The sequence below is a fragment of the Furipterus horrens genome, unplaced genomic scaffold (assembly GCF_987537825.1).
Source record: "Furipterus horrens unplaced genomic scaffold, mFurHor1.1.pri manual_scaffold_3, whole genome shotgun sequence".
NCBI lineage: Eukaryota > Metazoa > Chordata > Mammalia > Chiroptera > Furipteridae > Furipterus > Furipterus horrens.
In genome coordinates this window covers 41,337,017-41,364,996 of record NW_028327173.1, presented here as the reverse complement: position 1 = coordinate 41,364,996, position 27,980 = coordinate 41,337,017, and positions in this window count along the sequence as shown.

Sequence of the window (27,980 nt, the reverse complement as noted above, 5' to 3'; positions counted from 1 at the left end):
AAATTGGGAACAATGAGTTGGTTTCCATTTTGTGGAAGGTAAGCAGTACACTTGAGTCTCATTATTCACAGTAGTTATGATCCATAAAGTTGCCATGAACCCTGAATTAGCTAACACGGGGCCATTGCTCTTCACGGAAATACAGTTAGTCTGAGCCTCTGGTCACAAAAATCTTCATCAATACATAGCATTGTTTTAAGTGTCTTTCTGCTTAAAAACACTTTATTTAATATATACATACTATTGCTTCATTAACAGTGAACTCACAGTCCCCAGTCCATAACTCATGCCTGATCTAAGCTTGCCCAGCACATGTACTTTCTTTGTAAGGAACAAAACAACCTTTTTGCATTTAGGCATATTAGCACTTAAGCACTATATTTGAGGCCATTTAAAACAGCCAAATCACTAACAAAAAACCCACAAAACTGTGAGAAACATGGCACGAAAAGAACACTTGTTTATTGTATGAGCTGAAACTAGAAGGCAGAGCATTCCCTTGGTCAAGATCAACTGAGAATATGAGGCTGAGTGTCTTAAATGTTTTGCTGCTCTGTGCACATCCACAAAGGGCCACAAAAGCACTTCTAGGGTTGCTTTTGCTATTAAAAGACATTTTAGAAAATAGGCAAATTCACAAATGTGGAATCCATAAATAATGAGGGTTGATTGTATATCTTTTGTGGCCACAAGAGGATTTCTTGTGGAGAGAAATACGAGCGTCAGAGAACTAGCGTGAGAGGCTAGATGCGTGTGGCGGAGGGAGAAGCCTAGCAGGGGAAGCTCTGCTCTCAGGTTTCAGTGTAGGACGAGAACCTTCTGGAAGCTCCTTTAGGAGCTAGTGAACCTATTCTCTTACACCTCAATGATAACCAAATTTTCATCTATTCCATACTATAGTTAATTTTATTCATAAAATATCTTGGTACCCCCACCCCCACCCCCAGTGCCTAGTGCATGACAGGCACATAGCAAATGTCTTTTCAGTAAATACAAAGCTGGGAATCTTAAAATTCAGTTGCCCTTCTGTAACCACCCAATCCCCAATCTCATACAATGACAAGGCACTTTTTACTTTACAATGTGCCTTCACATCTGTTGTGCTATTTAATCATCACAGTGACCTGGCAAAGAAAGTATCATTTTTCCTCTTTGTAAATGTGGAGATGTTTGCAGGCCCACCTGCTCTTCTGCACTACAGACTGGGTTTCAGGTAGCTGTAGAACATCTCATCTGGATGGCCCACAAGCTCACCAACACCAAAAAGGAACTCGCTGAGTTCCCATTTCTCACTGATTCGAACCAGAACGTGTTTGCCTTTCAGAATTGCCCATCTCAGTTCATGGCACCACCGCCTACCTGGTCGCCCAGTCAGAAACTTGCAAGACAGACTATGGGCCTCTGCCTCCCTTCCCACAAGTCATCCGTCTGTGAGGTTTACCTCCCAATGCCTTACCTCTCAGCCCTGCTCTCCAAGCCACTCGTCCTGTGTTAGCTGAGGCCCTGATCACCTCTCCTGGGCTGTGTTGACCTGGATGCTATTTCAACCTCCTGTCTCATCAATGTCATCTGGCTCTAGTTCCCCTTCCTTCTAGACCACACATGGCAATGCCGACAGCATGGTCTTTACAAACACCCATTTGACTGTGTCCTTCATCTTCTTTAAACCATTCAGTGTTCCATAATCATTAGGACAAATCCCAAATTCGTCAGCTTATTATGGTTCCTTCTGTTTTTAACTCAGCTTTTCTTTCTGGACTCATCACTCCTCATTTCCTAATTTGCATCCTCTATCTGTCTTCCTCGGCTATTCATAGTTCATTAATGTGCCCATGTCTCCACACTCCATCGCTATTCAAGTGTCATTCTCTCTGCCCGGAATTTTGTTCCTGCTCTGTCCACCCAACTGACTTAGCATCAGCTTCTCCAGCAAGTTTCATCTGACTTCCCTGGTCCCAACACAGGACTAAGTCCCATAGCATGTTCAACTGAACTTCAGTGCTTGCTACTTAAATATAAAATTGTTATTTTCGATCTTTCCCAGTAGAGGGTGTGCTCCCTGAGAGCTGAAATTGCTCCACCCTATTGCCAGGTCTATTCCAGCACAGTGGCTGTCACATAGTAAGTGCTTAGTAAGTGTTGACCAGGTGGGTGAATGGATGAATGAGTGGAGGAGTTGATGGAGGGATAAACCAATCCCCTGTTCAAGATGGCATGGCCAGCAGATGGAGTGACAAGGACTCAAAACCAAACCTTCTTTCCATATTTTTACTTCAGTATCATCACCTCTTTAAAACCAGTTCCCCAACCTTACAGGCTTCCCAAATTACACCTGCCATTGCATCCTACTACAAACGAAAATAACCTGAGAGCTCCAACTGCTCAGATGAAGGGCTCTCTGCCCAGTGCATACAAGGTAGTAATTTGTCAAATGGGCTTTTTGTGTCCTACATTGAATGTTGCAGAACCAGCTTATGAAATGTGCACTGCAATTCGAGAAAATATTCCTGCAGCAGGTTGGAGAGGTAATTACTGCCTAATTGTATTTTTCCCCAGTATTTTAACCCAATGGCCTAGAGAAATAATTTAGAATTGTGATTTTCATAATTACCTTTCTTGAGAAGTCTGTTCAGAATTATAATGATCATCCAACAGGGTTTAGAAATAACTTTGGTTTTGACACTAGTCGTAGTGTTTTGTATGCATTATCTCATTGGTTCCCTCTCTGAGGTAGGTCCTATTTGCCTCATTTTATAGATGAGGAAATAAAGGTTAAGAATTTTGGCCAAAGTTGTCCCTAGTAACGGGGGTGAAGTAGAACAGTCTATCTGCTACTAAAGGGCATGATCTTATCCATTTCTCTATGCTGCCTCCACACTTCTCAAAGGACTCATTTATTCAATTAATTTAGAAATTGTTTATTGTTAAATAGCACCAGGCACTATTTTAGGTGTGGGAGATACTATAGGGGACAAAACAAAGTCTCTGTTTGCATAGAGCATATGCCCTGGGGACAGAGGAAGAGATAAATAAATACATTATGTAACAGATATTGGTAACTGCTATGAACAAGGATAAATAGAGTAGTATCTTAGTCCAAGTTCCCTGGAGACACAGTCTGAGCCTGAGATTACATGCAGAAGACTGACTGGGAAGTGCTCTCAGGAAATAGACCTGTAAAGAAATGAGGACAGCAGTATTGGGTGGAAGAGAAGTTGAAGAAGTTGAACCATAATGTGATTGTGCCTGAGCCCTCAGCTAATACTGCAGTGAGCTTGCAATTGAGAGGACTCTGCAGGATTATCCAAGTTGGGGAAAAGTGGCCAGGCCTTTGTATCCCCTGACATCACGGATGGCCAAAGGCAATGCTCAGTAAGGAGGACTTTTTTGAGTCTTGGGCAATGTTCTGGACAGTGGGTGTTTCCTGTCAAGCCTCTCTTGTCGGGTTATCAGCTGATGACAAAGAATGAAATGCTTAAGATTTCTTTTTCATCTTTATAAGCCAAGATAATATCCCTGCTAAAAGAAAGAGTTGTTATAGGGATTAGAATGATAAATAGTGATAAGTGACCTTATAAAAAATATAAATGAGATTAGGGTCATCTATACTGTGGAATAGCATAGATCATGTATGAATAATAAATGACCTGGAATAACCTCAACAGATGTGATAGACAAGATATATGAGAAAAATAACAAAGAATATGACAGTACGTATCATACGATATCATTTATTTTTTTAAAAAGACATCTATTTGTATCTGTATAGAAAGGTAAATGGAAGGCTATACATCAAAGCATTGACCAGGAGTGCAGGAGTCAACCACAGGGGATGCAGGGGCCATGAAAAACCGGCTCAGAGGTAGGGCTGGAACTGGCCTTGTTTAGATGTAAGGAGATGGGCAGAGGAGGGGTTGCAGGCAGATGTGATGGGGTGGATGGCAAAACAAATTTGGATGGGACATTAGACATAATTTGCTCTTCAGATTTGCTTGTGTTTTAGAGTCAGCAAATCTGAGTTCAAGTCCCTGTTCCACCAGTAACTAGATGATTGACTTTGGGCAAGGCAGTGTCTGAATCTGTTTCTTCATCTGTGAAATGGAGATAATAACAACCACTTTGAAGAGCTGTTGTCAAGATCAAACATAACTGCCTTAGATAATCATTCACAGGGGACACTATCATTAGCCCAAAGTGGTCACTTGACATTCCTTCTACTTCTGGACAAGGAGTAAGGTGTCAGAAGAACGGCTTCCCTGGGCCAAAATTACACTTAAGGTTGAACCAGCTCTACAAACAAGCAAGTTTTCTCTCTGTTTCCACCTAACTAGATGGGAAGTTGATTCACCTGAAACTCTTCTCCTTATAAATTAGGTTCACTTAGTTTTAAAATTGTTTCATCAAACTTTACATATACATAATTAAAAAACTTTAAATATACATAATTTAAAAAAAAAAAGAAGGAGAAAGAGAATGAAACACAGCAAGCCCTTTTCCAGCCCTTCGTTTCACAGGCAAAGGCAACCTTACTTAAGCTGTCTTACCGGAAAGTTACCTCCGTATTTCTAAACAATATGCTTACTTTACTATTTTCTGTTATATCAAATTTAGACATCATCTATTGTCTTTCTATCATGATTCAAGTCTTTAGCATTATTATACTACCCTCTCATCCCAAATCTTCGTCATAGTTTTAGTTAAACTGAAAATAAGGGTTTACATTATAATAGTTGTTTGTTTTCAAACTCTTCATCAGATCTTCCATGTACCTATCTTTTGAGTATTGCTCTCAAATATTCTCATATTGGGTACTTTATTTATCTCATTACCTTCTCTTTCTGTTTTGACATGGAGACATCTCTCTGGGCATCTGTCCTCTTGCTCCAGACCAGACAGGTTCTTTATGGACCAACTGCTCAGCTGTTGTCTCGGACATTCTGCTTGTTGCTCTCTTGGGTAGAGTCCCTTGTTGTCTGGATTTCACGTCTTTTCTCTCCCTAAAGCACATCCTTAAAAAAGGAACTTGGGCCCTGGCTGGTGTGACTGGATTGAATGCCGGCCTGCAAACCAAAGTGTCACTGGTTCAATTCCCAGTCAGGTCACTTTCCTGGGTTGTAGGCCAGGTCCCCAATTGGGGGCAAGTGAGAGGCAACCACACATTGATGTTTCTCTCCTTTTTTTCCCCTCTCTTCCCCTCTCTCTAAAAATAAATTTTAAAAAATATTTTTTTTTAAAAAGGAATTTGGTGGGTAGGGATCTAAGTTTCCTCTTTGTATCATCCTCTGGATTCCATGTTTGCAACTGGCAAATAGCAAGATGCTTTTTTCCTGGCAAGGTAGTTCACACATCTGAAGTTAAACTGGCATAAAACCAAGTGTTACTTACTAATCCATTTATTTAACAAATATGGGCTAGTACCATTGCTCCCGTCCAAGGATCTGACATTAATAAGGCAGGGATGTTGCTTTCAAGATATTTTTCGCTGGGCAAAAAATATAAACAGGCCATGAAGTAATGTGATACTATAGTAGATAGTAGAAACTTTATAAGGTACTAAAATATCATCAAAAAGAAAAACAAACAAAGGAAAACCAAAAATACAGAATTTAATCCATCTTGGAGAGCTCTTAAAAGGCTTCCTAGGATTGGGACTGCCTAAACTGAGCCCCCCAAAATAAGAATGCATGTTTATTTATATACAATGTAGTTTTAAAAAATGAATCTAAGATATTTTGCAAAACACTTAAACTGTTCCTGTGTACTGAAATTCTTCAAGGTTCTCCAGCTGTGTCTAGATTTAATTAGCCTTCTGGGTTTCAACATTTTCCCCAGTGATTTGAACAGTGCCTGCCAGAGTAGGCTCTTACTATGCAGTTGTTGAAAGTCAGATATGGCATCATAGATCAGTGGAGGAAGTGAATTCTTTAAAAAGAACCTTTAGTAAATGGGTCTGGGCTAGCTTTACTACGAATACATATAAAAAGTAATCAAATTAGTTCTTTGCTTTACCTCATTTACAAAAATCCAGATGCACTAAAGATAAAAATCTTTAAAACTTTTTAAATGTTTTTATTATTTTTGCTATTACAGTTGTCCCAATTTTTACACCTATGCCCCCCTCCACCCAGCCCGCCACACACTTCCATAGTCAATCCCCACACTTGTCCATGTCCATGGATCCTTCATATATGTTCTTTAATTAATTCCTTCACCTTCTTTCAATCAGTCCCTTCCTCCTTCCTCTCTTCTTACAGCCATCAGTCTGTTGCATGTTTCTATGCCTCTGGTTCTGTTTTGCTCATTAGTTTATTTTGTTCATTAGTTTCCTTATAAGTGAGATCATATGGTATTTGTCTTTCACTGACTGGCAATACAGAAAAATATCTTTATGACATCAGAGAAGGGAAAGGTTACTTAAATAGGACATAATGCATAAATCATAACATAAAGATTAATAAAATGGACACTACCAAGTGCAAAGTTTCTCTACAACAAATGTCACCAAAAGACACTTATCACAGGATATTGACAAAACTTTCTCTCCCACTAAACTTTGAAGGTCGTGTTTGTCAGTCTGATAGACTTTGATTCCAAACGTGACCTTGCCATTTACTAGCTATGTGAGTTTGGTCAACTAATTTAATTTCTCTGAGTTCAAGTTTCCTCTTCTATAAAAGGAGGATAATATCATCGTGGAGCATTAAATAATATAATGAATGTGAAGCTCTTAGCAGAGTACATGGTTTGTTTTAGGTGCCCAATGTGCTGTGTGTTGGGGTTCCCAGGATAATTAAGCTGTGATTCCATCCCTCACCCTTGAAGGAGTTATAGACAAAGAGACATTTAACTATAGGGTGACAAGTGCTGTCACAGTTTGCTTTACTTTAGTCTTTGTAGATCAAAAAAGAACAGCAGCCCACCTGGACAGAGCCACCTGCTGGCCTCCATTAGCCCCATTCCTCAGGGCCCCTCATGGCTCTCCTGTTCTCACCATGTGCTCTATTTCCAAATGATCTCATCCATGTCTAGGGCCGTGAGTGCCGTCTGTAGGCAGACAGCTCCACACATTCTATCTCCAGCCGAGACCTGACACATCCACTTGAACATGTGAGAGAAACATCAGTCGGTTGCCTCTCATGCACCCCCAGTGGGGGACCCAGCCTGCAGCCAGGCATGTGCCCTCACCAGGAATTGAACCTGCGACCTTTCAGTTCACAGGCCAGTGCTCACCCCACTGAGCCACACCAACCAGGGCTGGGGCCACTCTTGATAACTTCTCACTTACTGCCCAAACCATGTTCTTTCTCCCATCAAAATACTTCTTAAATCCATTTACTTCCTCCCACCACTACTTTAACCACAATGGTTTAAACCATCACCTGCTATAACTTCTCTCACCTGTCTCGTCTCTCACCTGCTATAACTTCTGCTATAACTACCTAATAAGCCTCCCTGAATCCCCTCTTATCCTTCTTCTCTTCCTTGCTCTTTTCCCATATATTTTGAAAATGCAAATTGGATGGACATTTTCCTACATGAAATCCCCGACTGGCTTCCATGGCACCTAAAAGTCTAAGCTCTTACATGGTCCACAAGGCCCGGGAAGACCTGGCCTCTATTCCCTGTAGTTCCCTTGCCGCTCATCAGCCGTCAGGAACACTGGCCTCCATCCTGTTACTACAAGGCACGGCATTCTTCCTGCCTCAGGCCATGGGCACGTGGTCTTCTCTCCTCCTTGAATAATCCCTACTTCTCCCTTGGCCTAGCAAACCCATCTCATCATTTCGACTCTTCTTCTTAAATGTTGTTTTCTTACAGGAAGTTTTTCTGTTGCCTTTATCTAAATCAAGTAGTTTAACTTTCTATCACCTTATTTTATTCCTTCCCTCTGTTTATAATTTTAATATCCATTTATTCTGATGGTTATTGAGTATGTTTATCTCACCTAGGAGACCAAAATTTTCATAAGGGTAGAAATGATGTCAAATTTGTTCCTTGCTATTTTGTCCTTTGCTATATATAGCTCTTATACCCCACGTAGTTCACTATGCATAGTAGGGGCTTAGTTATCGTCCTGGCTACAGAGGACATTTTATAGGATATTGTCATGGGAGGAATATTTGTGTCCCTTAAAAATTTCTATGGCAAAGCTCTAACCCCTGATTTGATGGTATTGGAAGGTGGGGCCTTTGGGAGGTAATTAGGTTTAGATGAGGACATGAGGATGGGAGCCAAGGGGATTAGTGACCTTATAAGAAGAGAAGGACAAAGCTATTTCTCTCTCAAAGCACATGCGCGGAGGAAAGGCCATGTCTACGAGCCAAGAAGCAAGCCCTCACTGGGAACCAAATCTGCAGGCCCCATGATCTTGGACTTTTCAGCCTCTGGAAATATGAGAAATAACTATTTGTTGTTTAAGCCACGCAGACAATGGTATTTGGTTAAAGCAATCCAAGCTAATTAAGATAGGTGTTTTGGGGGCTCCAAAAACCCACTGAATCAGAATCTTTTAGGATGGAGTCCAGAAATCTGTATTTTTAACAAACTCTACAAGTAATTCCTATTTAGAGAGTCCAGTTCTGATTCTTGGAGCCTGCTAGCCTAGAGAAAAGTGTCCAAGATTAGAAATCTAAGACATAGGTTTAAATTCTGCTCTGTCAAGTATAAGGTATAGCATTTGGGAAAGTTACTTAATATGTCTGATCTTCAGTTTCTTTTTCTATAAATTTGGAGTAACAAAAACAGTGGCTTCAAAGTATAACTGTGAAGCTCCAATGCGCAACATATTTTAAAACACATTGTAAATTGCATAGTAAAGAAATGTTAAGACTCTTCATTTGTTAAGTATCTCTTCTACATAGTGCTTGCCTCATCATCTGACAATCTACCTGGTGCAGCCCACACTTCTCCAGTGAGATAAGATCTCTTTTCTCATGTTTCTGAAGAAGGACTAATAACAATAATTCACTGAGCCTCTTGCTTTTCCAAAGTTCTGGGCCATGATTATTTAGATATACATCATAACACACCCATGGCCTCACTAGCCCATTTGCTTCTGGGGAAGAAACTGAGCTCAGGCAGCTACAGCAAAGCCAGGAGGAGAAAGCTTGACCTCACCTCTAAGGTGATAGCAAAGGCTGAGTCTCTGGAAAGTAATAAAGAAAAGCCAAAAAAACAGGAATTGGGGGACGTCTGAGCATTTTCTTAACTGACACTCACATGCTCAACTATTTGGGGAAATGGCAAAATAAAGAAAATTGGATTCCTTTGCAAAGATGCAATGAAAAAAGCAATCAATTTGCTGTGTGAATCTAGGAAAATACTTTCATTTCCTTGGCCCTTGGGTACCTTAAATGTGACACAGGTGGTTGGACAGAATAAATGAATGAATGAATGAGATAATTGCCTCCAAAGCACCTTTTTGTTTTGAAATAGGGCACCAATAAACATTCAGGTTTCCCCCAGGTTGTGCTAATTTCTCTTATCTTCCCTCATTTATCCATCCCCACTGCACTGGCCTGATTCAGCCCCTCCTTATTTCTTACCTGGAGTCTTTCTTCAGCTCCTAACAAGTCTGCCTCTTTTTATTCATATTTATCCATGCATGTATTCACCTGAAAAAAACACTGCCTGAAGTATCTTCTATGCATCAGGCATTGTCCCAGTCACTGGGAAGTTGGTAGTAGACGACACAAAGTCCCTGTCTTCATGAAGCTTGCACTTTATTTAACTGGGAGAAGTGACAGAAAAACTCATTAGCAAGTACATATGACATATTCTATGAGGTAGTGGAAAGTGTTATTAAGTGAAATAATGTCAGGTGAAGGAATAGAGTGGCATGGTGGGGGGGCAGGGGTTCTATTTTGTATAGAGGAGCCAAGCAAGAACTGTCTGAGAAGGAAGCATTTTAGTGGGAATTTGCCATGAAAAGATCATGCAGAAACCATTCTCAGCAGAGGTGGGAAAATACGAGCAAATGTCCTGAGGTATAGACAAGTTGGTGTGTTCTGGAAACAGCAAAGGAAGACCAATGTGCCTGAAATGGGGTGGATAAGGGGAGGAATCATAAGAGATGGGTCTAAGGAGTTGGTATGGGCCAGGATCATGTGAGAGAAAGAGATGTGAAGGCTGACTGCATGATTTTGGCCTAAGCAACTGAGAAAATAAGAGTGCCATCTACTAGGTGAGAAAGACTGGGGAAGAATGTAGATGGGTGAAACTTTTAGGACTGTTTCCACTAGTTTTGGTAGGTTTATTAGAAAACCAAGTGCACATAACAAGTCAGATGTTGGATAAACGTGCCTGAAGCTCAGGGAGAGGTGTGGGCTGGAGACATGAATTGGGAGTCCTCAGGTGTTACTGAAAGCCACCCAGAGGCTAGGGAGGCATGCAGGGGATGGAAGAGAAGGGAGGCTTGGCCCTGGGGAACTACAATAACCTGAGAACTGGAGGAGAAGCACCCAGAGATGGAGCAGCTGGAGAGGTGGGAGGAACACTGGGAGAGGGTGTGTGTGGAAGCCAGGATTAGAGCGCCTTTTAAGAGAGTGAAAATGACCACTGTTATCAAGTGCTGCTTCTTTTAAAAGAGAATTTAAATCAATTTACATTTCTTTGAATACTGAAGTATTTGCACATCTTTCTTACATCTCTTTAGTATTTCTATTTACCAGACTTTTCTTTTTTCTCTTTTTTGCTTCTTTATTTCTCTTCTGATAGAAATTCAATCTGTAACTGGTTTATAGGGAACCTCAAATTGTTGAGTAGAGATGTGAAATGGTTTTACTTTTTCCAAGTGTTGCTTCCAAACTGCACTATGTTGATTCCCTTCGCCCACTGGGTACTGGCTCCCTTAATGGCATTGTGGTCAGATTACTTAATTTTCAATAGCAAAGTTTAATTCTGTTTTTAAAAACTCAGTTCTGTTTATTTAAAAATAAAGTTTTTTTTTAGAATGGTATACCTTTCATTTTTAAATATTTTTCATGATAACTCTCAAACATGTACAAAACCAGAGAAATTCTATTTCTTATGAACCTCAGTCTTCTATCAGGGTCAAAGTTCTCCTCCTCTGGAGGCCGGATGAGGACAGGTTGGGGACCCAATGTGCCCTGCTGTCAGGGGCCTCAGTCCTAAACTGCCTCTTCAGGACAGCTGTGCTCCCTCTGGAGATTTAACCATGGTTCCTGCCCCTCCCTATGTTGGCGATGTCATGCATTGCTCTGATGCCCACCTGCCTGGGATTTTCTCTTTATGCTCTGCTCCTTCCTGGCCCTGAAAATACCATAGTCCCTCCCATTACCAGTTTTCTTTATTCATTTTCTCTTTTATTTATTCAATTCATATTTATTGAGTGCCTACTATGGGTCCGGCACTTGGCTCAAAGTGATGAATAGGGAGACACACTTCTGCCTTTATGGAGCTCAGAGTCTGACAGGGAAAACAAATATTAAGTACATAATGATACTAAAACCTGATGCTGTATTACACACTTCACACACATGAATACTCACCTTATAAATTCAGTTTGGATGTCACCTCCTCCAGGCAGTCTCTCCAGTTTCTCCAGTCTGGGCTAGGCACCCTCCTTTGTGCTCCATTGACAGCCTGTAAATGTTTTTCCCACAGCATTCCACACACTGTGCCATCACCATGGACCTGCCTGTCTTCCCCACAGTGAATGGGGAGCTTCTGAGAGGCAGGGATTATCTCCTTTATTTCTCAATCTGTAGCTTAGTTCCCTGTACATGGTAGATTCCAATAAATGCTAAGTAAAAGACTGACTGAAGAAACATTTTCTTGTTGGGTCCTTCCAAGGAGAGTCTCAATAAATAACACTTTTGAACAATTTGAGAAGTAAGTCAAAAGCAGAGACTCAGGCCAGGTATCACCTTTAGGACTGATAGTTGCTCTGTTGGGGAATGTAGCTTAGTTTGAGGGCCAAATGGGTCTGCCAGAGAACAGAGCATGAGGCAGATGCCTGCCCAGGTGAGGGGACGTTAGGGGCCAGGGAGGGCTGCAGAGGGAGAGACACAGCAGAGTGCATGTCCCTGTGGGCTAGCTTATTCCCAAGAGGAAGGCAGCTTTGCTGAACTGAATCTGTCCAGTTATCCTCCCAAATTTACCACAGGAGAGATCACCCACCTCCCCAGAGGCAGAGAGAAAAGAGGGAGAGAAGCGTGGCGCATTAGAGGCTACACTAATTTGGTTTCTTCTCAGGAGAGAAATACCAGATGTCAGCAAAAAAAGTGTTCCTTATGATCAACTACATTGTGTCAAGTACTGTGCATGTCTGTGTTAGATCATTCAATCCTCATCAAAGCAAAGAGGTAGGTATCGTTCCCATTTTACAGAAGAGGAGGCCAAGGTTCATAACAGCTATGTCACTTATTTGAGACTGCAGATCGAGGAAGTGGTAGAGCCCAGATTCAACTGTATTATTGATAATTATGGCTGAGATTTGTTTAGGTGCTTATTACATGCTAGGGACACATCTAATCTTCACAACAACTCTATGAGGTAGGTATTGGTTTTATTCCATTTTGTAGATGAGGTCATTTAGGCCAAGGGACCAGCTCAGGGCTAAGATTCAAACCAGGACATGTCCTCCCAAAGCCTGGGTTCGCCTCCAGACTCATATCATTCCTGCCTCAGGCAAAACATGGAAGCAAATCAACCAGTTACCTGCAGGACATAATGCATCCTCTAAGGCAAAAAGCTCATGTCTAGAACAGGAAGAAAATTTCCAGGGTCTGGGTTTGAATCTTGCTGCTTGTCAGAGGCGTGATTCGGAGCTGTGGCCTTGGTTTTCCCACCTGCCAATGGGAAAGAATGATATCCCTGTCACAGAGGGGAAAGACCTGAGACAGCCAGGGTGCTTCCCAGCTGGCAAACCCTGCAGAGGTTAACAATTTGGGTGGTGTGACCTATCACATCTCAGACAGGAAGCAGGCTGAGGGTTTCAAGATATATATTTTTTAATTGATTGATTTTAGAGAGTGGGGGGAGGGTAAGAGAGGAAGAGAGAAAGAGAGAGAGGGAAACACTGATATGTTTTTCCACCCATTTGCACACTCATTGGTTGATTCTTGTATGTGCCCTGACTAGAAATTGAACCTATAACCTTCACGTATCAGGAAGATGCCCTAACCAACTGAGCCCGACTCTGTGGTCAGAGTGGGCTGAGGGTTTATTTTGCTCTTCTGGAGAGCTGGTTCCTCTCTAGGTGTTTGTTTGTTTGTTTGTTTTGGCTACTTTGCAGTGCCTCACCCATGCCTGCAGCCCCTCTCTTAGGGAAGTGGCAGTGGGGTCCTGTTATAGAGAATGAAGGACACATCCTGGGCCAGGAGAGCGACAGGATAATGGGACAACAGGGGTTGACTAATGGCTTCCAGGAACATCAGGTATCTCCCTAACCCTCTCAACAAACCTGAAAGGTGAGTGTTATCTGTTTCTCAGAGAATCAAACTGAGGAAAATGAAACAAAACAGAACAGTCAATAGGAGGAAGTGAGTGGGCCTGGGGCAGGTGGCCAAGGAGCAGAGAGGAGGGGAGGGATCATTTCCCCTACTGTGCAGGTGGCCCATTCTACACCACCTGTGTTGTGAACTCTGGATGTTGGAAGTCTGGGTGCAAACTGGGTAACATTATGCCCATTTATAAGGTAAAAAGCCCGAGGCTCTGTTTGAGGTCCACAATTGGGAGGTGGGGGTGGAGAAGAGGCTGGAATGCTGGCTGGTCTGACCCTGGTACCAATGGGGTCACTTTTACCTGTACCCTTGTTACTTAAAGTGTTACCAGGACCAGCACCTTCAGCATCACCTAGAAGTGTGTTAAAAATGAGTAACCTCAGGGTTCACCCCAGGCTTCCAGGCCAGAATCTGCATTTTAGCAAGATCACCAGTTGATACGAATGTCCGTTTGTTTGAGAAGCCCTGTCTTATGCCATGTCTAGGTTATCCCAAAGTTCCTTCTAACCCCCAGGTTGTCTTCCTTCCTTCACTGGCAGATACCTCAGTTGTCACCCCAGGCAGAAGCCCTCTCGACCTGGCCTTTGCCCTGGGAACACCGGCAGCACGGCTGCTTGCACTGCACTGTGGTTCTCAAACCGGAAAAGCCGGTGTCCGCGCTGCCTGTCATCTCCCAGACCCAATAAGAAGAGACAGGGATGGAATCTTTATGGGCATTTTACTCAGATGGTCAGCGATCTGAGAAGACAGTGGGTTTGTACCCTAACAGGCTGTCCTAAATTCCTTTATAAAAGGGCCCTTTTTATAAGAAGAAAAGTGTAAGTAAGGGGTTTGGAATTCAGGGAAAAGGTTAATTGGAGAGAAGCTGCAGCATTCCTTCTTCATCTGTGTCCTGGGCGGTGGCCCTTGTGCCCTGGGCAGCGCCCACCCTGGAGTACAATGGCTCAGAGACCACCTTGATTGCTTGAGTCCTCCTGAGGCACACAGGTGGGACTGCTTCTGGTCCCCTGGAGTGCAGGTGGGCCACACCTTCAGTTCCTGAAACAATAACTTTTTACATACACTGCTTACTAAGCTCATTAGCTGTTACCCGAAACTAAAATCTTCCAACATTTGAGTCCCCCATTAGTTCTTTGCCAGGCGCCTGGGGTCTTGGCTCTGTTTCTTGTCCGATCTCCACCGCAGCTGGTAAGCCCCTCAGAGTACAAGAGTGTGTCATACATGCTGTCCACACAGCAAAAACAATCTTTACATCTCTCTGCTTCTGCCCGGCAACCTCATGTCGTTCTGATCTTTACCGCGACTCCTTAAAGTAGATATTGTTATCAAAGTAAGTAAAAATCTTGCCCAAATTTTCAGAGCTAGTTGAGTTCAAGGTAAGGGTTCCTCCGAAGTTTCTCCTCTCTTCTCTCCCCCCAGAAAGAAAACCTCACTGTAAGTTTGGAGGTACTGAGACATGGGTATAACCTATATACATTTTTAAAGAGGGCATGAAGTTATTGCAAGAATCAATCTGTTATCGCCCCTGGCTTGCACACACCCAGTGCTCCAGGGAGAGAGGCCAGTCCTAAGGCAGGCTCCCCTCTGCTGGCAGGGATCCCTCATCGTTCCAGCCAAGGAGCCAGAGCAGACACGAGCAAGCTTGGCCTCTGATCTCAGCTGTCACTCGCTTGCAGTGCGACTTCCAGAAAGTTAGCTCCTGTGTGTGAAGCACACACCTCATCACCACGCGCAAAGGAAGGGTTCCTGTTGTCCTCTGGGCCTCAGCTTCCCCATATGGAAAACGAAGATGTTTCACTGGAATCAGTTGTTAGCGAATTATGGTTCAAAGAGCTTTGTGGATGTCAGTTTGAATTCGTACTGGGTTTGGGTTGAGATAAGGAAGAGAAAGCTCACAGATCCTGGGACTGCCCCTGACTTCAACCAGTGCAGCCAACTTTTTATCCATTTTACATACAAGCTTCCAGGTGGGGCACAAGTTGGTTTATAGTTGCTCATATGGAAAATAAGACAATAATTAATAAATAATAATGCAAGAATAAACTGTTTCATGTACTCACAACTGTAAACCTACTTTTGCCCACCCTGTATGTTTATTTTTTGTCCTCAAATAATTTGAAAACCATGGTGTTGAATATTCTCTGAGGTCCTGTAGAGCTGAGACAGACTAGGATTCTAGGTCTGATTTTCATGACTTGGGATTTATTCATTGAGGCACCTAACACGTATTTATTAAGTGCCATCACATCATTTACTGAGTGACATGCTCTGGTCACTGTTTTACAATATTTACTTTGGCTGCTGTAGGGGAAACAGAACATTGGGGTATGTGTGTGACAGAAACCCCAGTATCCACTCAATCCTTTTGTGGTAGCAACAGAGCCCTGAACTTTTGCTGGAAACTTGGCTGTGCAGAACAAAGCTTACATTTCCCAGCCGCCCAGGCAGCTAGGTGTGACTGTTGGACTAAATTCTGACTAATGCATTCAAGTGAAATGATGGGTACAATTTGTGGGCCATGCAGTTAAAAAAGCGGCTGTGTCATCCCCTTCTTCAATTCTTCCTCCCCAACGGCCAGAATGCAGACATGGTGGTGAGCACTTCTGGGTCATGTGAGCAGAGGAAATACCCTAGTGAGGGTGGGGCCACAAAAACAAGGAGCCTGACACTACGACTATGGCACAAGTCCTGAACTGCTCGCATCAGGTTGCTACAGGCATGAGAAACAAATCCTGTCTTGTTTAAGTCTCTACTTATTTGGGTCTCTGTTAGAGTAACAGGCACACACACACAGTGGGCAAGAGTGCGAGCAGAGAGACCATTAGAAACTTTTGAAATAGTCCGGGAAAAAAGATAAAGGTTGTTTGGGAAAAGGCAGTAGCTTTGGAGGTGACGAGAAGCTCGGGTTGCTGATGGGGATGATATGAGGCATGAGAAAATGAGTAGTCATGTATGATTCCCCGAGCAGGAAGAATGCACTGCTAGATGGAGCTTGGGAGAGGAGCATGGGTAGTGTTGGAAATCAGGAGTTCATTTTGGACTTGTTAAGTTTGAAAGGCATAATAGACATACACTTTTGATTAAGTATTTGAATTCAGGTGTCAAGATTTCAGAGGAGAAGGATTGACTGAAGTACAAAAGCAGACCTTCTGGGCAAAATGTAGGGAACAAAACAAAATAGAACTCCACAGTGAAAAGCTGAGCAAGCTGTTGCCTTGTCATTTTCCATAATTGCAATATGGCTTTTAATTAACTTGCTCTACAGACTACTGGGCACTGGGAAACCCACAGGACAAATTACTGCTATCTGCACCTTGGAAAATGTATCCTCACATCTGAACAACTGAGTTCCAAGGCACATAATTACCCTCTGAGAAAGCTTTCCAGAGTGAATGGTATTTGCGAAAGTTGGGAAGTGAGAGAACTGGGTTTTCAATCTACAAGATGTAATGGAAAGAATGGCCCGATCATCTGGCTTGGAGTTCTGGACTCTCTACATAGGTACCTGATAACATGGAACAAGTCATTTAATATACATATGTGCATCCATGCATCCATCCATCCATTATCTGAATATAATATCTCCAGTGCCGCTTCCTGCCTCCTGAAAGTCCTGCATTCTTACACCCTGTGATTGGGCTATGAGGCTTATTTCCCAAGTAAGATAAGAGAGGAAACCACCTGGAACATAAAAGGCTACAGAGTCAAAAGAAAGCAGATAAGAAGTAGGAGGATATCTGTCTAGACAGAAATGGGTAGTAGAAAGCTCTCTGGCATCAGAGTTTGTGCCAGTGAACACAGAGGACTAAATTCTCTGCATCGGGTGCTGTTTTGTGGGAGAGATTTGGGGACATGAGTGCAGAATAGTTTGCTCCTTGCTTGTCAGGGTGTAGCTCTGGGAAATTCCAAACCCTGGGTTCAGCATTGTACCATGTCCAATACATTATAGATATCTAAGCAGGAATAGCTAAGGAGGTACCTGAGGTCAATGCAGAGAGGCTGTACACTAGCTTAGGGTGGATAGAGAAACAGCATCCCTGGAAGCCCCAGGGCTGGGGTCATGAGCTAGAAGCCACAGAGGGCAAGGAACTTGCCACTGAAGGGTAAAGCAGGGACAAAGCCCTTAGTGTCAGGGGCCATGAATGGATGGATGGCACCCAGAAAGCCACCTCAGTAGACATCCACTCCAAGTGCCCAGGGGTTAGGCTAAGTCTGCCAACCCTCTGGAGTACACTGAGAACTACAGGAGCTCTTGGACCATGGTCTTTCCCATCTGTACTCTCTTTTCTGCCACCTCCATTACCACAGACATGCATAAGCTGCACCCAGACACTGTTTTGGGAAAGAAGGAAGGGGGAAGTGTTTTGATTGAGAAGCGAAACTGTATTAATAGCGGGCTTAAGTTTAAATTAACCATCAACCCCAACACGACTAGAAAGAGATGGCACAGATCCCAAACAAACTGAGTTGCCATTAATTGGCAAGTTTAAGGGTTATGTTCCACCTTCAGTAGGAATGGGGTTGCAAGAGCAAAGCAAATTATGTTATTAGGTACATCAGAGTTGTGTGCAAATTTTAAATTTTCTACTCTAATTCTTTCATTTATTCATTCATTTATTCACACCTTTATTCATCCCACAAACATTTACTGAGCACTTACTTTGGCAGGCAGTACAGAGAGAAAAGAATAAGATTTTCCTGCCCTCTAGAAACCTAGAGATTGGGGTGGGAGGCACTATTCATGACCCCAGTACAAGGTAAAAAGTGCTGTAGCAGAGGCCAGCTCAGAAGAAAAGCAAAGGATGCTCTGCCCAGCCTAGGCAGACAGTCAGGGAAGACTTGCTGGGGGAGTCAGTGCCTAACCCAAGTCTTTAGGATGAGTGGGAGTTGACCAGGTGGGAAAGGACAGGTAGGGACGGTAACCTTCATTCCTGTGTTTATTTATTTATTCACTAATTTAACTAATATTTATTGGATGCCTACTAAATTAAAAAACTAATCTGAGCAATGTGGATACAGCAGTGAATAGACATATGAGATCCTTGCCTTCATAGGACTTATATTCTAGTGGGAGAAGAGAGATGATAAAGAAAAAAATGAAGAGAATTAATATGTAATATAATATCAGGTAGTGATATAAGAACATATGTTTGTTTAGTAAGGAGACAGAAGGAGGCAATAGAAGGAGGTAACAAAGAGGCCAGAAGTTATTTTAAATGATGTGAGATTAGAAGGGGGATCAGTTTGAAATGAGAGCCTTAAACATGGGACCATCTAGAGAACAACGTCTGAGACAGAGGAGACAGCAGATGCGAAAGCTGTGAGTCTGGAGTTTTCTTTACAAGTTCAAAGCATAGCCCGGTCAAAGTGGCTGGAACTGAGACAGGGGCAGGGAGGTAAGACATTAGGTTGGAAAGTTTATCCAGGGCCAGTTCAGACAGAGCCTTGCAGGCCATCATGAGGAGTCTGGATTTTGTTCTAAATGTGAAGAATGTGAGGATTCAAGGCCTGGTATGGTAGGGAACACTGGGGACATACAAGTACTTCAATCTGATTGGACTGTCAAGTACACACTAGATATCATAAGGGAATGAACTAGAGAGGTAAGCAGGAGGCTGAACGCAGAAGACCCAGCTAAAAAAACAAACAAACAAAAAAAAAGCTCTGCTCAGCCCAGAGTTGGGAGTGACAGAATAATATCAGGTAGTGCTGGAACAACATACAGCGTTCTCCTCTGTCTCCTGGCCCAGTGTTGCTCATCCTTCAGGTCTTGAGTTAGACTTCACTTGCTTAAGAAGGCATTCCCTGACCTCCAGTCTAGATGCATCTCATCCCCACTCCTTGCTGACAATACCCATATCACTCTGTGATTTTCTATTACAATTTATATGTTCACCATACTCCTCTAATAACTGTCTGTCTTCCCTGGTGAGCTCCAGGAGAGCAGAGACTATACCTATCTTGTTCACCCTATATCTTCAATAGCTTGCCCAGTGCCTGGCACATTATAGTCTCTTAATAGGAAATGAATGGATGTACTAAATGAATAAAAAGGTGGATGCACAAAGGAGAGGGTGGGGTAAGTGTTGTGGAACAGTTTGTAGTAAGGTAAGTACAGACATCTATTGGAGGAAAGTTCCTCTGACATGGGAGGGACTTTCAATCTCTGTGATTAGTTTTCCAGAATAGATATACTGATGAATATAAAGAATGGCAAACCTGCAAATCATCTGGAAAAATCCATCACACTCTAAATAATTTTCTTCAGCAGCCTGAATAGAGCCAGATTCTCCTAAGAGAACAGCATTTTCTATTCACTGGTATCTGTCTCCAATATAAAACAAAAACAAAAACAAAAAACAAAACAAAAAAACACATTGTCCCCCAGAGAACTTGACTTTGGAGGAGGCTGAAGATGACTAAGGTGCTCAGGAGCCTAAAAGATGCAGGAGCAGTTTTTGTTCAGAAGTTACCCATTGCACAGTCCTCAGAACAGACTGAATCTCAGAGAAGGAACATTTCCCATTCAGCTCTTGGACAGGTCTGTTTTGAGTAGATGCACTTCAAGGATTTGACATGACAGCTTGTTTGCCTGTGAGGACTGGATCTGTGTACATGCCTCAGCATAATACTGAAACATTTTACTTCTGTAAAGAAAACCTGAATGGCAGTTACGTGTTTGGCACAGTAACGCAAAGGATCTGGCACGAAATCAGCCTGTCAGATGCTCCTTTCTTTAAGTAGAGGGACCAGTGATGCTGGATGGATGGAAGTCTTATCTCAAATAAATGCAGAGCCCACTTTAGGATTTCTAGCCCACCTGACTCTTGCTCCAAAGATCTGACTTTACAATTGGAATTGTTAGTGCAGTGAGTTTAGTGACAGCCCAGGGGAAGCAAAGCCAGGGGACAGACTGGAGCTGGTCATGGGCGAGCTACCTGCTACAGAGCTTGGTCTTGACACCTGGGAATAGATCACCATGGTGAGCAAAACTGAAGTTTGCAAGATCAAGGTCACGTAGAAAAGAGGTATTAATAAGGAGTCCATAATATTTTACATAAGTATGTAAAAAAGCTCTTTATAAAACATCAATGAACTTGTAGTGAGCATATAAGAAGTTAAGGGTCAACTGTGTTTCATTTTTCTTTGGTTTTGTGATTGATCCATTCACCCTCAAATCCACACCACCCATGAGTCCTCCTTTCTTACTAATAAATCTATAATACCTTTTATTTTTTTCTTTCAGTGCTACCACTTTCTTTGTTATTACTTTCTTGGTTTAAAAACATCATTAAGAGATAGAACTCTTGAGTCAGACTTTTTTTATTTAAATTCCAATCTCACCACTTGTTACTGTGTGACTTAGGAAAATTAACCTAATTTTTCCCTGTCTCAGCTAAAAATGGAGATTAAAATATCTCTAACCATGTGAAATTGCTGTGGGAATTAAATGAAGTAATCCATATAGCATTTAAAATAATGCTTGGCACATTGTAACTCCTCAATGATATTCGTTATCCTTCATATAATTATTGTTATTAATATTCATTCATAGCACTCTATTACTGTTTAGAGGCAGTACTTTCATGGATTTTATATAGCTAGTCAAATTTATGGCTTAATGACTACAGGATCAAAATTATTTTTCTTCCATTCTCCATTCTAGAGCAGGTGAGCATAGATTGCTCTCAGGATTGACTAGAACTGAATAAACTGAATTTACTGACCAAATGTCTATACTTCAGAGAAAAGAACTATAGCATTAATTAAGTTGCCTTGGGCAGCAAGCGACAAATCATGCACAAACCGGCTTAAGCTAGAAGCGAACGCCTTTGCTCACATAGCAGGTGTCCAACAGTGGGGTGGGTTTCCGGGCTGGTCGATTCAGATATGTGTTGATGCCACATTCCTAGATTCTTTCCATCTCTCCCCTCTGTGCTCCATAGCAGTGGCCTCATCCCCTTGTGTTCATGGTGGCTGCCAATGGCAATCAGGACACATGTCTTCTTTCCCATCCAACGAGGAAGAGAAAGAGGCTAGGTGCCCATGAAAGATTCTTTAGTGGCATCTCCAGTAGCCTCTCCTGGTGACTCAGGGGCCTCCCCATATGCACTTGGAAGGGAGGATAATGTTATCATGGTTTGCTTAGTTAGACCCATCAGCCGTTGGAGATCAGTCACCAGGACAACTGTAGGGACCATATGAAGAGGCATTCAGATGTGCCAGGGCTTACCTACTTTTATGTTCCTTGAGTGTTAACAAAAAGGGCTGTTCTGTTTATCCACTGCTATACAACAAAGGACCCCAAACTTAGTGGCTTGAAGATACAATTATTTTATGATATCTCATGATTTATGGGTCATGAATTCAAGCAGGGCTCAGTTGAGAGATACTTCATCTTCACATGGTTTTGACTGGGGTCACTCTGGTTTTCAGCTGGCAGCTAGGCTGGTCTGAGGTTTTCTAGGATGGCACCTTTCACATGATTGGCACTCTGGGGACAGCTGCGGGCTGGGCTCAGTTGGGCGCCTCTCCTTCTCTGTGTAGTCCCAGGGCCTCTCCATGTGGTCTCTCCAGCAGAGGAGATGAACTTCTCACATGTGGGTCAGTTTGTTATCTAGCTGTAAGTAATGAAGAAACTGTGAAATAAAAGATGGTTTCAAGTTATTTAAAATGTTATCGTCAATATGTGTGATTAATGTAAAGAATGGACATGCAAGGTTTTTGTATATAATTCAAGATTATTGTATTTCCTTACAAGAGGAATGTTTTAACACATTTTACAGGTGTCAGTCAACCCTTGTGCAAACTGGACACACATCAAATCTAGTATTATAGAAATTTTGTTTGAAAGTGAGCTTTTAACTATTAATACAAATGTCAACATGTTACACAATAATCCACAGGAACTTTTTTCATCTTTTAAAAAATTTTTTAAATTTATTTTTATTGATTTTAGAAAGAGAAAAGAAGGAAGGGAAAAAAGAGAGAGAAAGATTTGTTGTTCCATTTATTTATGCATTCACTGGTTGATTCCTGTATATGCCCTGACTGGGGATCAAATCCCCAACCTTGGAGTATTAGGATGATGCTCTAGCCAATGGAGCTACCTGTCCAGCACCCTTCAATTTTTTTCTTACTCACTCACAAACATTTCCTACATAATCCAACATACAAGAAAGAAATGATATGTCTTTTTTTTTCAATTTGAATACAATGGAAAAACAAGACTATATATTTTACAAAGTTTAACTATGGATACTAGGCAGGCTAACAGTTTAAGTATATTGGTGTGAAATTATCTAATAAAAATAATTAGAATTTATTTAGCATCAGTTGCTTCCATAACCAAGTATTATCCTGATTAATGAAACTTACTGCCATCAGAATTCTGGTATGTATTTACAACATTACTCAATCTGTAGTACTGCTCCCTACCTTGGTTCTTCACAATTACTAACATAGAAAACTGTTGCAAAGTAAGGGCAAGCATTTGCAAACACAAACAAAATCCCCAGCTTATCATAAACATGGATGTGTACGATGGAATTTCTTTCCAAGCTATGCACTTTCAAACCATCAGGAAATCAGCAGAACTGAATTTGCCAAGATATTTTTGCCTATGTCCAAGAAGAGATACATTTATTTATTCCAACAGAGGAGTTGAAAATCAAACTTAGTGTTTAGGTTGGGGAATTCAGTCATTTGGAAAAATGATCCTCTTAAAAACAATGACCACCAAAAATAGATTCACTAAATTTATTTTTAAAACCCTAAGAAACGTTTCTTACAAAAGAGCATTACATTCTGCACGCTGCTCTGAACAGATACCAGGGACATGTGGACTATTGTTAACTTTTCCTTCCCATCCCATTCCCCACCATTGACCACAAAGCAAAGTAGTCACAATAATTAAACGAGGGCCTTCTCCTTTCTAACCACTCACAATTAACAAAAGTTAAAATTCGCTCACTCTGCTACTGTTTCAAAATGTCACTTAGTTTTTGCACAGCCGCCTTCCTGCCCCCTCCCCCATTCCTGTTTGTAAGGAACTAAATAAAACATTACATCTGGTGAACAGGAAGGTTTCACTACACTTCAGTGCAGAACACCTATAAAGCAGAGGAACATTGGCTTTTTAAACAGAAGCAGATGTTTAAAAAAAAAAAAAAAAAAGATGCAGGACTCTTTCAGGTCTTCTCTAGTCTTAGAAAAGCCTTCCCGAATGCTGCTTCACAGTGCTGTGCAGCAAACACTGCGCGCTGTACCTGGTCCTGGCTCCTGTCTTCCTGTGACGGTGCGATCTTTGGATCCTTCCAATGGCTCAGCAGTTTTGACGGAAGATCCTGACTCATGATGAATTTGTTTAATCCGCTGACCAACTTTGCCAGTAATAAATCCAGCCAAATCTTTGGGAATAGTTACTTGTGTATAGTAATAATAGGTTCACTGAGATCACTATATGAGTCAAGGTCCCCTAAATAGGAGGTCATGTATGGAGCCACCCTGCGGTCCATAAGCCATCTGCATTCTGGAGGGCTCCATGTATCAATCACGGAGTCCTGAGCTCCATCGGCACTGCAACCAGTCATGGGCATGCAATTTTTGATAATACTTTGTTTCTCTCTATGCCCCCGAGATGGATGCGTTCATTTAGTCTGCAGAGGTGCCCATGTCCCTGGTTATCCCATATGGTGTGACCTGTGGGGCTCTCCTCCCTTCTCATCACCCCTGTTTGGTCTAGGGCACCATCACGCCTCCCCCATGGTATCCTAGCAGCCTCCACTCTGACCTTCCTGCCACCAGGCTTACCCCCTTCCACTCATTCTCTGTGATGCTTTCCAATGTGTTTTTTTTCTGAAACAAAAACATGCTCAGATCATTCCCATGCCTAACGTCCATATTAGGTTTTCTTTCAATAGCCAAATAAAATTCAAATTCCTCAGAGGGTTTATATGTTTTCCTTATCCTGGTTCAAATTCCCCAAATGTCGCTGGATACAGGTTCCAAAAGGGCAGGGATCTTATGTCGTTTGCTCACTGCTTTATCCCTAGCAGAGAGACCAGGCCTGGAACACAGTAGGTGCTTCATAAGTACTTGTGGAAGGAAGGGAAGAAGGGAGAGAGTGGAGAGAGGAGGGAAGGAAGTAAAGAAAGGAGTTGGTTTCTACAGCACGCTGTACTTCACCTCTCACAATTTCATTTCTAGTTTAATGTCAGGCTTTCTCACTAGATCATAAGACCCCAGGGTAATGAATAGATTTGCTCCTAGCACAGTGCCTGGAGCAAAGTAGGTGCTCAAAAAAATGTCTAGACTAAATTAATTAATTAATAATGTGATAAGTGCTTAAGGCACAGACACAGGGGGGTGAAAGCCTGAAGGAATTGCCAGGTGACTCTCCAGAGTTTAGGGGTAAATGGGAAGGCGCGGGATGCACACAAGTCCTCCCAGGACGTGTGCACGGCCTGCTCCTGGGGGCCCAGCCTCATGGAGCCTGGGTGATGGTTCCCTTTAGGCCATGGCCCTAGAAGTCGAGTCCTTTGCTTGGTATGTATGTATGTATGTATTCAATTTTAGAGAGAGGAAAAGAGAGAGACATTGATCTGTTGTTCCACTTATTTATGCATTCATTGGTTGCTTATTGTATGGGCCCTGACTAGAAATCGAACCTGCAACCTTGGCCTATAGGGACAATGCTCTAACCAACTGAGCTACCTGGCCAGGACTCCTGTGCTTGGTTTGGATATCCCTTTGGTGTAACCACTTTTCGTATTTGACACAGGTACCCAACCCTGCTCCATGAGAGGGAGTCTTCTGAAGTGATGCATGGATTGCCTTGTCTCAGCCTTCTGGAATGTGACCTCATTCCTTTCCCAGGTCGGTCCCCTCATTAAACAGCCTGCCCAGTCCTGCTCCATCAGGCGGCTTGTCAGGCATGCACTTGGCATAGGAGTCCCAGTTCAGGGGACAAGGCAGCCTTTGCTGTTTAAGAGCACGGACTTCAGTCACATAGTCCCGAGTTTGGATTCTGAATCCATCACTGATGGCTGTGTGGTCTTAGGCAAGTCACTTATTTGTCTGAGCCTCGACTTCATCATCTGGAAGGTGGAGCTAATAATAGTGCCTAATTCATTGCATGTTTGCAAGGATTAGATTAGTTGATCCATGAGCCAGTACCACAGAGAGCTGAGCAAAGGTTGAGAATTATTTATCTGCTCAAGGACTTCTCTTGTCCTTTAGCAGGTCATGAATTTCTCTGGGATTCATCAGGGGTGGAGGGAGAGGGGGGGAAGGGGAATCAGCATGTATCAAGTGTCTATGATGGACCAGACACTGTGCTGCCATGTCTGTGAAAGTCCTTGCCCCAAACCACATGACCACCCATGCTGTCTTGTGTGACAGCAGCCCCATGTCCCAGTAGGAGGAATGCAGTTTATAGAGTAGACAAACCTGGGTTGGAAACCAGGCTCTGAAACTCACTTGCTGTGTGGGTCTGGACAAGGACCTTTCTCTGCCAGAGCCTGGGTTCCCACCTGCTGTGGCAGTTCCTGTCTGATAGGCTTGCTGTGTGTATTGTCTGAGACAACACTGTGTAAAAAAGCTTAGCCCAATGATGCTTAGTACATGTGAGTTTCTTCATTCTCAAGGGGACTCCTGACTGAGAAGGCGGGACTTGAATGCAGTGAGGGAGAACATGGGAACATGCCAGAAAGAGGCACCACAGAGCATCAGCATTCTGGAGGGCCATACTCCTCTTATCCCACCGAGAATGGAACTGCTATAAACACCACAAGTGGACTTCCCCACTGGGGTGGCAAAAAGACTCAAATGGCTGGCAGCCTTCAACCCTGACCTTTCCAGCCTCAGGGAAGGGCAGAGGATGGGAACACAGCAGGGAAGAGTTCAGACAGCAGTCCTAAAGGTCAGCACCCCTGGGTTTGGCCCTGGCTCTGCCACTTACCAGCCGTGTGACTTTGACAAGTCCTCCTAATCTCTCTGAGCCTCAATTCCCTGTCCAAAACGAGACTAATACCACGTGTTCTGGTCATTTATCATTATATGACAGACCATTCCAAACGGAATGGCTTACAACAGTGTTTACCTCGCAGGGTTCTGGGCTGAGTTTGATGGGGTGGCTCCTGCTTGGGGTGTCATGCAATGACTGTCAGAGAGTGTCTGGGGTTGGAGTCACCTGAAGGCTCCACAAGGCTGGATGTCCAATGTGGCTTTTTCACTCACATGTCTGGCACCTGAACTGGGAGGGCTGGAACAGTTGGGGGCTGGTTGGGTGCTTCTGTCACCATGTGGCCTCTCCACTTGACTAGCTAGAACTTCTTCACAGCATGGTGGTCCCAGGGTTCTCCCACATGGTGGTCTCACCTGGCAGCAGCTTTCCCAGAGAAAGCATGCCAAGCAGCAATGGGCAGTTGCTTCTGACCTAGCCTTGGAAGTCCTTCTGTGTCCCTCCTGCTGAATTCTGGTTATAAGGGAGACCCACAGCCAGCCCAGATGCAAGGAAAAGGGACTGGAGGAACATCAGAGATTCGCAGCTATCTTTAACCCACCACACCACATATCCCATGGACCGCAGAGGGCTGTTGTGAAGATGAAGATAGAATGTGGGAAAGCCTTAGGGTGAATCATTAAAGAGACAGGAGGTTACTGTTCCAAACCCATCCCTTCTTCTTAGCCTGAAACCTGGCCTTCCTCCTTTCTACACTCCACTAGCCTCCAGTGTCATCTCTCTGCCTCCTGTGTCTCCCCATCAAATGGATCCGTCACAAGTGTCTGCCTCAGTGATCTTTCTAAATCAAACATTTGTCTCTCTCTATCGGTCCCCAGTGGAAATCTGTCATCAGTGCTCAAGGCCCTTCATGGTGTGGTGCTCACCTGTGCAGCCCTGGCTGGCCCCATATTCCTGACACCCCAGCCATTTGATTCTGTTCCACCCTTTAGTCCACACTATTCTTTCTCCCCTCTCTTTCCACTCCTGCCCCAACTTCCAACTTTCTGGTAACCCTTACCCATATTTCAAGATTTCCTTCCAACATTACCTTCTCCAGGAAGCCTGTCCCACCTCTTTCTTCCCACTACTGTTCCATTCAAGCACCCCTCCTGTGTGCTCCCATAAATCCTGTACTTACTGCAGACTGGCCTTCTTACCCATCACCAAGCAGGCCAAGCACATTCCTGACCCAGGGCCTTTGCACATGCTGTGCCCTCTGTGTGGGATGCTCATTTTCTTAACAGTCACTAAGTAACTTGTTTTCTTAGTTCGTTCAGGTCTCTGTTCAAGTCTCCTCACCTCAGAAAAGCCCACCATGACCAGTCTATCTAAAATAGAAGTCCTATGCATTGTCCATTTCCTCAACCTGCTTCCTTCCTCTCAAAGCACTTATCATTGGCCACAGTGCCTTTGCACTGCTGGGCTGAAGCCAGTACATAGCACCTTGCAAGAGCACATTGTGAGTATGTCTCCCAAATCAGTGTTCAGTGATGCTGTCTGCTTGTAGC